The sequence below is a fragment of the Clupea harengus genome, chromosome 24 (genome assembly GCF_900700415.2).
Source record: "Clupea harengus chromosome 24, Ch_v2.0.2, whole genome shotgun sequence".
Classification (NCBI taxonomy): domain Eukaryota; kingdom Metazoa; phylum Chordata; class Actinopteri; order Clupeiformes; family Clupeidae; genus Clupea; species Clupea harengus.
This window is the reverse complement of record NC_045175.1, coordinates 17,907,802-17,919,522: the sequence shown is the minus strand read 5'-3', so window position 1 is coordinate 17,919,522 and position 11,721 is coordinate 17,907,802.

The following is an 11,721-nucleotide window of genomic DNA, read 5'->3' as shown; positions in this document are numbered from 1 at the left end:
ACATAAATATATAAAATTATATATTAGAGCTTTCAACTTATTTCACAAACACACACACATAGACGTGGGCACGCACAAACACACACACACACACTGATTAATATTCACTTGAATACAGACCGATAAGAATATTGGTACTTATCAAAGGCGCTGGAGTGAAAATCAAACCTACAAATACATAAAAGGGCATTTTGTCATATCATTATTATCTAAATTACTCTTAGTGTAATACAACCAGCAATGTTTTAGTTCATTTCAATCACTTCAGGGAGGTATTCCATGTGACTTAGTGACAAGTAGTCCGATTCAGTGGACACACACACAGCTCCTATTTGACATTTCAAGTGATATAGCATACCATCGTAATCATAACCCTGTGTGATTGTAATCTGTCATCAAGCATGCGTACCTTTATTCACCTAACCACCAACACAAATGCAGTATCTAGCAAATATAAGTAGAACATCTTAAAACTGTATTGCCTACAATAAACACTACTGCAGAGTAGACTAATTTCCTACAGAGATCAATTTTACAAACATACAATTGACATATGAGCAGGTAGGCTACATTCTGAGCTGTTTTGCGGCGGGAAATACACAGAGGAAAACTGTATCAAAAGATACAAATTGTAGTCGAATGGTTCCCAGACATGGCTGGACTCATTGTACCAGAAACGGTTTGGAACTGAGACGGTTCACGTGAGCAGAGATTATTACATATTTTTCACAAGCCACATATCTCACAATAAATTGTTATTTTTCAGACAGACAAAACATGAGAAAACAGTCTGACTGCCCGTGCACATTGTCATATAATTTGTCAGGTGAAATTTCGTCTTGGGAGGGTGGTCAGAAAAATGGGGACGGCCAAGTGTTACGAAAGCCCAATATTCCGTAATCTCAATATTCCGAAAAATAGTCCGAAATATCTTTACTCCGACAAAATTAAAGCCTCTGTTCCGAAATGCCATTGTTCCGACCAGTGATGCCGGATTCATGTTTGTGGTGGGGTGGCAAAAAGTGTTTGTGAAAGGTGAAGAATGCAAGAGGCCAGCTCACTGGCGCATTTGCTACAGTCTGTGGGAGAAATGTTCATGCCTATGGTAAACATTCACTGCTGATGGCAGCTGCTGTAGTGTCTATGTGTGTGTATGTGTGTGTGTGAGAGCTGCTGTAGTGTCTGTGTGTGTGTGTGTGTGTGTGTGTGTGTGTGTGTGAGTGTTGTTATATTCTTTTCTATATTCAGTCTATTATACTTAATTCTAGAGGGTGGTGTAGTTGGTTGTTGCAATCAATGAAGCTGGAGCGGTTCGGATCAGAGCCAGAGATATTTATTGTCAGACAAGAAATATCACTAAGTACTTTCTGAGTCTAAGTATTCTAAGTGGAACAGAGCTCTGAGAGTCGCCGCCTGTCGGGGTCTTCAGGAGATGGTCGTCCTTCCTCTCTGCGAGCTGGTCTGGACCCTGTCGCTCCGATCTGATCCCTGAGCCTCGGGCCCAGGCGAATTTAACTGGTGGCATTACGTAAACCGAATGGAATGCATAACAATCTCTAACACACACACATACACTACGTAAACCGACTGAAATGCATAACAATCTCTAACACACACACATACACTATGACAGTCCATCAATATCCTTCAGCCTAAGAACCCAGGCGCCAGGAGAACTCTAACCTTACTGGAATTTGGGCCTACGGGCCTGGTAGTGGTGGAGGGACATACACAAGATATATGGACATGGGAAATATCACTGGAATCTAACATTCCTCCCTTTTGATCATTCTTAAACATAGTTTAAAACATCAACAACAACAGTGTATTTCTGGAAAACCTAAACAATAAACATTTTTCATGGCTCTGACATTTTTGTATGATTATATGGAAAGAAAATACAAAACAGGGAAGGAGGGTGAGGAATTGGACTTTGTCATACACTGGGAAATCCAGTGTAGGTTCTTGGGTCACTCGGGGGAAACCCTACTGAAAGTTGGGGGGAGAGGGGAAGGGAAGGTAAAGTAAAAAGAAGCATAAAGCAGGACTATCCTAATCTAAACAATTCTGGGGAGATGGGTCGGGGAATGGGGAGTTCCATTCTCCGGTATGGCCTTCAGGGCGGCCAACTTGGGAGTGGGGGAAGTACAGGCATGGAGCACAGAGAGGGACACTCTGATGGCGATATAGATCAGGACGATAGGGATGAGTACGGGTAGAGCCATCTGGATGATTTTGGAAAACAGAGACCCACCCAGATCATTCAACCCCTTTCCCAAGGACCAGGGACTGGTCTCAGCAGTCAACCTCGCAACGTTAGTATGAATATCTTTAACATAGCTGGTGACGTTAGCGGACAGATCAGGGACATAAGTACAACAACGTTGGTGCAAGTGTTGCTTAATGAAAAAACAATACCCTCCCAAGCGGACTGCTAAAAAGTCAAGGAGGTATTGATGCTGGAAAACCATTGTCCTGAGTCCATACAATTCATGACTAAGGTTGCTGAGTCCACTGGCAGAATCGTTAGCGATTGCGTCCAGGGTGTTAACTAGGATTCTAATCTCATCGAGGGCCACAGTGGCACCATACCCAGGGATGATAGCAGAGAAAAATCTCTGAGTTGGGGTAGCAATGGGGGAATTATTACCAAACAGATCACGCTTGGATCTGCTCTGATCAGTGGCATCACCTTTGATATGCTTTTCATCTTCAATTCCTAGAGCAGGGACCACGTAGGCCATATAGCAGGAACCCGACCAGGAGACAGGGAGGTAAGAGTAAGCAGTGGACCCACACACAAACATGGACCCATTTAATGCAAGCATGGTGTCAGTGTCTTTTATACGATGGTCTGCGGCCACCCTCGTAGGGAGGGGGACTTTAATCGTGACACCATCTTGCTCGATCTGAATACCAGGGTTGCCTACGTCAGTAGTGTAGGTACATGTACTATTACCCATAACCTGTCCATTGCCGGAGTTAACCCAACAAATAATTCCTACGGGGGCGTAGCTCAATCTAATCTGAGTGGGGGGACCTATGTCCATGGGCACCGTGTAAAAGGGGGCATCTATGGAGGGTGTTCCATAGGCAGCAGTGTATTCAGGGATTGTGAAGGGGACAGCAATGTAAGGTGGTACCTGTGAGGAGGTTTGCATTAACCCACAAACCCAAGAAGCTTGCACTCCTTTAGCCTTCGCCAAACCGTGCGCAGCCTGCAAGAAGGTGTTATCTCTGTGAACCTCATAATGGCTGTCAATGTCACAATTTCCTTTTATACACAAATAACATATCAACAGGGCATACAACACATGGCATTTCATTTTGGAACAGTCGTTTCAAGAGTCTTCTCCTGGGACGGCTGATGGAGAGGGTAACAGTTCGTGGTCGGGAAAGTTCAGAAGATGGCAACACAGTTCAGATGGTGCAGATAGCCAAGCTATCTCAGGATCTCGGTCGTGATGACGATCTCCAGGTTTCCAGCCACGGGGTACATAGGATTTAAAGAACAAGAGCAGTATCAATTGGGGGGGAAGCAGTGTTAATCTAACACAGTTATATTAATCTAGCACAGTTATGGCATGCTTTAATGCTAAGCAACTAAACATTTATCTTGATTAAAGTAACCACTATTATAGCAATAAGCAAGTGTGATTCTAATCTAAGAAGTTGTACCACCAAAAACCTATACCAACATCTCACCTGGACTGGTTCGAGAGGACAGAGGAGAAACCTGCACTTTAATTCCCTAATCTTCCTTTTGTCGCTAATCCCTCCGTAAAAATAAAAAATAAGAAATTAAAGTCTTCCCGCACTCTGACCTCCCTCTGCTCACCTATTCTGTAAAACAGACGTGAAAGAGGTTTTCTGCCAGTCCAATGAATGTCAATCTCAGTCAGTTGGCGCGTCAACTAATTTACAATGGCTTGCATGGATCCATTTTGTCTTGTTAGCAACCCTAATGGCAGATGGAGTAACTAACAGTATCTGATACGGCCCTTCGTATTTGGCCTCTAGCGGAATTCTTTGTGGTTTGTGAATCATGACCCACTGTCCAGGCACCAAAGAGTGTCCTCCCTCTGGCGGCTCAACCCAGGCCTCTTTGACTTGGTTGGACGTCAGCTGGAGGGTCTCTGAGAGCCTGATGCAGTAGTTCATCAATGCGTCTGAGGTGAGGTGCACATCGGCTTTGCGTAGGTCAATTGAGCCTGGGAAGCTGAAGAACCGGCCAAACACCACTTCGTAAGGGGACAGGCCCACATCTTTGTTGTGCGTAGCTCTCATGCTACTCAGCGCAATGGGGAGCGCGTCCACCCAAGGTGTTCCTTCTTGATGCATCTTTGCCAGTCTTTCCTTCAGTGTTCTGTTTGCTCGTTCCACCTGTCCTGATGATTGCGGGTGGTAAGGACAGTGAAAAGACCATTCGATGTTCAGCATTCGGCATACCTCTGCACAGACTGCTCCGGTGAAGTGACTTCCATTATCCGAACAGATCTGATCTGGTAGGCCATAGCGAGGAATGAAATCTTTGACCAGCACTTTGGCTGTGTGTGCAGCTGTTCCTCGGCGGGCAGGGTAAGCTTCAATCCAACGAGAAAATTTGTCGATGACCACGAGGACGTCTCTGTATCCTTTGCACGCTGGCAGTGTGATGTAGTCCACTTGGAGGCAACGAAAAGGACCAGGGGGGGCAGGAACCTTCAGCATGGGAAGTTTTACTTTCCGATCATGGTTGTTTTTCATGCAGGTGACACATCGCTTAACAACATCTTTTGCCACACCAGTGAATTTTGGATTCCACCAGACCTGACTAAACCTATTGCGCATCTTTTCCACACCCACATGTCCTAGTGAGTGAAGTTGCGTGGCTAGGTATGGCAGTAAGTTCTGAGGGGCCACCGTCTTCGTTCCCTGTCGCCACACCTTGTCATCGTGTAGTTTTGCACTGTTTCCCATCCAATCCCATTTCTCCTCTTGGCTTGAGGCATTTTGCATCTCCATTATGCTCGCTAAGCTTTTCTTCCGCCATTCTTCGTTTTCAGATTCCTTTCTCAATCGAAGGCATTTTGCGTAGTCGTTTTCCATTCCGAGGTCAGTTTTCATTTCAATGTTTCCATTTCTCCTCCCCTCTTTTTGTCTTGCTGCTTTTCTGGATGCGTCATCAGCTAGGGCGTTACCACGGGCTTCTGGGGTGTCCAAGTGAGTGTGAGCTTTCACCTTGACCACCGCCAGTTCTTTGGGGAGTAGCATTGCGTCCAATAAGTCTGCTACTAATTGACCATTTTTTATGGGCGTGCCTTTGGCCGTGACAAACCCTCGTTGGGCCCAAAGACGGCCGAAGTCCATCACGACCCCCAAGGCGTAACGGGAATCGCAGTAGACTGTGGCAGACTTTCCTTCAGCCAATTTGAGTGCTTGGGTTAATGCTTTCAATTCTGCTTGCTGTGCGGATGTTCCGGGATCCATAGATCCTGTTTCCAAGACTTCGTGTTCCGTTGTGACAGCCCATCCTGCTCCCCGGATGCCATCCTCCACCAGTGAAGATCCGTCAGTGTACAAGACAAGCTCGGGGTTGTGGAGAGGATCTTCTTTCACAAAGTGTTCCTGATCCATCAGAGCGATCAAGTCTTCACACACATGGTCATCTTCTTCGTTCGTGGCGTCCGTGGGGGCAATCATGGTTGAGAGATTTGAGACAGAGGCTTTTTGGAGGGAGATGTTGGGTGCTTCCAGCACGGCTTGCCAGTTTCCCCAGCGGCTATCTGAGACGCATGGGATTTTCCTGCCAGCCAGCAAAGCATTCACAGAGTGTGGGCAACGGATGGTGATCTTCTGATCAAGCACAAGGTTGGTCACGAGTTGGTTGGCGAGGTACACGGCTTGTACCGCTCTCAGGCATGGGCCAAAGCCCAGTGCAGTTGTGTCCAATTTGGCCGAATAGTAGCCCACAGGTCTCCACAATCCTCCATGTTCCTGTGTCAGTGCTGATGTCATGAACCCACGACACTCATTGACAAAGAGTGTAAAGGGTCTCTGCACATTGGGAAGTCCCAGCGCGGGGGCTTCACACAGGCAGTTCTTCAAATCCTCAAAGGCTTGTCGTGCTTCGGCTCCGAGGCTGATCTTGTCTCGGGAGTCTGGTTTTCCTTTCAGCATGTCGTTCAATGGTTGGGCGGTCTCTGTGTAATTGTCCACCCAATTCCTGTTGTCTGCTTGCCTGCGAGAGGCGGCACCGTGAGGTCCATCCGCACCGCGTGTGAGCACCATGTCGCTCTCATCGCGCACCACGGAATCATCTGTGTGGGGGGGTGCGGATGCAGATGCGGCACCGTTGCTTGGTGGTTGGTGCTGGTCCTGTTGAGAGGAGAATGGCAGTGGCATTGGGAGCAGGTGGGGATGGGGGGGGTTAATAGGTGACTGCATCAGAGGCATTGGTTGGTAGGGCGCGTGGTGTGGAGTGCTTGCAAGAGGCATGTGTGTTCCTGGATAGCTGTCCTCTGGGGAAGGAAACATGCTTGTGTGAGATTCCCCCACATGGCCACCAGATGGCGCCGTTCCCATTTCGTAGTCGGGGGGAGGTGCTGAGAGATCTGGGTACATCCCTCCGACCGCCCCCTGTTGATCCCGCCCCCCTGGAGGACCCGGCCATCCTCTGGGTGAAATCGCCAGTCTATCCCTGGACTCACACGCCTGAAGTTTCTTTTTAAACTCCGCGACATCTCGTTTTAACTGTTGAATCGACTGGCTTGTTTGCTGACACTCCATCAAAGCAATCGAAACATTCTTGGTCTTTTTCTCTACCCAAGACTCATACACCACCAGAACTTTGCGTTTTGGCCACCAGCCACGGGTCTCAGTGATGTTATATTTCTTTTTAACTTGTACCTCGTGTTTGCTGAATTCATACTTCTTTTCAGCCCATGCTACCAGTCCCTTATTAATCTGATAGCCATACACCATTTCATCCACCTCTGTGGGTTCAGCAGCCGTGGCCATTTTCCAAATTGTTCTTATAGCCACACAATACAAATCAAATTCAATTCAACTTTCCAAATTTATTAACTGTAATTTTAACCACAATGTGTTTCCTCTGTGTCCTACACACTATAACCAAATTTAATTTTGACTTTCCCAATTTATTAGCTGTAATTTTAACCACAATGTGTTTTCTTTGTCTCTTCACACACTGCACAAATTCCACAGCATCTCCTATCTTCTCTCACACACACACACACACACACACACCCCTCCCTTTCTCTCTCTCTCTCTCTCTTAGGAGCAAAAAGGGTGTGCGCTGTGATTCAAGTCTATGACCACCGTGGCCACTCTTATCTTCACCAGCAACGCAGCTGTGAACAATCTTGTTCTAAGAACTCTGTGGGTGTCTCAGAACTCTTCCGGACCAAATTCCTCTTGACCACCCTCTGCCGTGCTGGATTCGGCGATCCGCACCTCGACTATATGTATCTTATCCAAGCCTTCAGAAAACAAAATAACCAACGGTTTCCACACTTAGAACCAGCTAATCATAGAAACAGCCTTCACGCAACCCCGTCGAGCTGAGTTCAGGACACGTAAGCAAAGTGTCGTCTAAACACAAGAACAGATCATATATCGGTTTTCGAAGTAACACTCCGAGCCTGACGTCAACCCCTCTTCAGAATACGGCGAGACTGATAGAGTTAGTGTATACACAACCAAATAGCTATATCAACTAACATTAACAACAAACATTTGTAACAAGCATTTATAGCAAACATTTATAACAAACATAGCATGTATCAAATGACCCCAGCGCTTGAATCACTGATACAGGTTAATCATCAAAAGTACTAGATCATTGATGGTACAACATTCCCACTCTTTTTTGTTTTAACTGATTGGCAGACTAAAAAAAAAGAAACCTAAACAGACTTATCTAAACTAGTTCTTTAACTTCGTACTGGAACTGAGTGAGGTCAGCGAACATCACCTGGGGATGTGGAGCGGTCTCCAGTCCAGATGCGGCCTTCTGTGGAATGCGTCTTCCCCGGGCCAGGCAGGCGATGTCACGACGTCACGCAGCGGCCAGTAGAGAGCTTGGGTTTCGGCACCACTGTTATATTCTTTTCTATATTCAGTCTATTATACTTAATTCTAGAGGGTGGTGTAGTTGGTTGTTGCAATCAATGAAGCTGGAGCGGTTCGGATCAGAGCCAGAGATATTTATTGTCAGACAAGAAATATCACTAAGTACTTTCTGAGTCTAAGTATTCTAAGTGGAACAGAGCTCTGAGAGTCGCCGCCTGTCGGGGTCTTCAGGAGATGGTCGTCCTTCCTCTCTGCGAGCTGGTCTGGACCCTGTCGCTCCGATCTGATCCCTGAGCCTCGGGCCCAGGCGAATTTAACTGGTGGCATTACGTAAACCGAATGGAATGCATAACAATCTCTAACACACACACATACACTACGTAAACCGACTGAAATGCATAACAATCTCTAACACACACACATACACTATGACAGTCCATCAATATCCTTCAGCCTAAGAACCCAGGCGCCAGGAGGACTCTAACCTTACTGGAATTTGGGCCTACGGGCCTGGTAGTGGTGGAGGGACATACACAAGATATATGGACATGGGAAATATCACTGGAATCTAACAGTGTGTGTGTGTGTGTGAGAGAGCTGCTGTAGTTTTTGTGTGTGTATAAGATGCTGTGGTGTGTGTGTGTGTGTGTGTGTGTGTGAGAGCTGCTGTAGTGTGTATGTGTGTGTGTGTGTGTGTGTGTGTGTGTATGTGTGTGTGTGTGTGTGTATAATATGCTGTAGTGTGTTTGTGCGTGTGTGTGTGTGTCTGTGTGAGAGCTGCTGTAGTGTGAGTGTGTGAGAGAGCTGCTGTAGTGTGTATGTGTGTGTGCGTGTATGTGTGTGTGAGAGAGCTAATGTAGCGTGTATATGTGTGTGTGTGTTTGTATGTGTGTGTGAGAGAGCTGCTGTAGTGTCTATGTGTGTGTATGTGTATGTGTGTGTGTGTGTGTGTGTGTGTGTGTGTGTGTGTGTGAGAGCTGCTGTAGTGTGTATGTGTGTGTGTGTGTGTGTGTGTGTGTGTGTGTGTGTGTGTGTGTGTGTGTGTGTGTGTGTGTGTGTGTGTGTGTGTAATATGCTGTAGTGTGTTTGTGCGTGTGTGTGTGTCTGTGTGAGAGCTGCTGTAGTGTGAGTGTGTGAGAGAGTGCTGCTGTAGTGTGTGTGTGTGTGTGTGTGTGTGTGTGTGTGTGTGTGTGTGTGTGTAAGCTACTGTGTGTGTCTCTGTGTGTGTGTGTGTGTGTGAGCCCTGGGTGGCCGCAAGTGGCTGTGAGAGAGGAGCTAGTGTAACCTTGTTCTGTGACATTGAGAGATTAAACACACACTTACTGCAGAGATGAAACACACACTTACTGCAGAGATGAAACACAAATTTACTGCAGATATTAAACACACACTTCCTGTAGAGATTAAACACAAATGTACTGCAGATATTAAACACATACTTACTGCAGAGATGAAGCACACACTTACTGCAGAGATTAAACACACACTTACTGCAGAGATTAAACACACGCTTACTGCAGAGATTAAACACACACTTACTGCAGAGATCAAACACACACTTACTGCAGAGATTAAACACACTTACTGCAGAGATGAAACACACACTTACTGCAGAGTAACGCCTGACTGAGCACACGTGGAGTTGAAATGGACCTCTAGAGTGTATCTCAATGAATGGACTGTCCCAATCACTCTCCATCCTGAGCTGCGTTTGGCCCAGTGGTCTGTCCGTCCTTTGTTTCCTTTTTTTTTTTAAACGTTTGCAGTCAGGTCAGGGTGCAGGATTATGACCCTTACTGACCTGGACTGGAGGCCTGGAGTGGGGCCTGCTCTCTCCCTGCGCTACAGATTCACTGAACCCTAAGCTGGAGTCAGTCATGAACAGCTGTACATGTGTGTGTGTGTGCATGTGTGTGTGTGTGTCTGTGTCCTTGGACTCAATGTGTTGCTAATTTAGTATGTGGAGGCCTCATTTTGTGCTCTCACACTAAACAGGTACAAGGACAGAAGTGTGTCTCATGTCTCCATCTCCTTCTCTGTCACTGGTCTTCTTCCTGGTTGAACAGAGCGTGCTCCAAAGACATGGTGTCATTGTCAGCGGCTGTGACAAATGGCTATCTTTATGGCCCTCCTAGTCTGCTGTACAAGAGAGAGAGAGGGAGGGAGAGAGAGAGAGAGAGAGAGAGGGGGGGAGGGAGGGAGAGAGGGAGGGAGAGCGAGAGAGAGAGACAGAGAGAAAGAGAGAGAAAGAGAGAGACAGAGAGAGACAGAGAGAGAAAGGGAGAGAGGGAGAGAGGGAGGGAGAGCGAAAGAGAGAGAGAGAAAGAGGAACGTGTGATCGGATGGTCTGCTGAGGTGAAGACACACACTTAGGCACACCTAAATGTGAACACACACACACACACACAAAACCTTTCTGATGAATGATTCAGTGTCACTCCTCACATATGGGAAATAATTTAATAACTTGGGTGTGTGTGTGTGTGTGCTTGTGTGTGTGTGTGTGTGTGTGTGCGTGTGCGTTTGTGTGTGTATGTGTGTGTGTGTGTATGTCGGTGGTTTCCTGTGTTTCCTCAGTGATGAAAGCTGTCATCATTTTGAGGAATGATGTTTAAAATGTCTCACCTCTTGAGTTTATTTACCACTTATAGGCCAATTTCTTAATAAGGGAAATGCACTCTTTATATTAGCTCATGTCATTCCAACATGTAGGTGCGCTTGGGGGTAAAGTCAGAGTTAACAGCAGGATCTAGAGCCCACTTAAGTGAAAAGCACATAACAAGGACATTGTACAAAAGACACGTAACCTAAAGTAGGACTGTTTGTTTTAGGTGGTGAATGATTGACTGTTATGTGTGTGGCCAGTGTGTGGTGGGGCCCCAGGTTAGAGTCAGCTGGAGAAGCTGCTGTTCACATCTCCAGGGTTTGCTGTAGTTTCAGCTTCTGCTTCAACTGACATAAGACAAATCCATCAATTAGCATCAGCAATCAGTTCTGTCTTGTAGTTCATTTTCTCCTGATATTACTTTTTTTTCTTCTTCTTCTTCTTCTTCTTCTTCTTCTTCTTCTTCTTCTTCTTCTTCTTCTTCTTCTTCCCCATGTTCCTGTTTGTCTGGCGGTGTCAGAGGTTTTATGGCAGGAGGCGGAAATTCCTTTCGGTGCATGAGCCGATTGAAATAAATAACACAACAAATCATGCAGCTAAATCAACAAAACGTACGTAAAATGTTGTCTTGTGAACAGGAATTATTTCAGGCTTCAACATGAAACACGGAGGCTGGCTCCAAAACAGTAGAAAACTAGTGATAGCTAACTAGCAGTAACGTTAGTGGCGTAAGTATGATCTGTATGAATTATTTTGTATTTTTGTTGCTAGGCAGATTTCGTGGGGATTTCGTTAGAACTGCCCCAGCTCCCAATGTAAACTTTGACCTGTGTCGCTCACGATCATTGGTGCTTTCATAGCAACAGTCTTATGACAGTGAAGAGCAGGCAGCATTTCACAGAGCAAGCACAAACAGAACTAGTCATCAACCTTTTAACAGAGAAAATACCGAAAGGTAAACGGTCAAAAGTGTGGCTGTATTTCGCACAAAAAGATTAGAAAATCGCGACGTGCAGCAAATGCAACAAAACAATTGCGTGAAA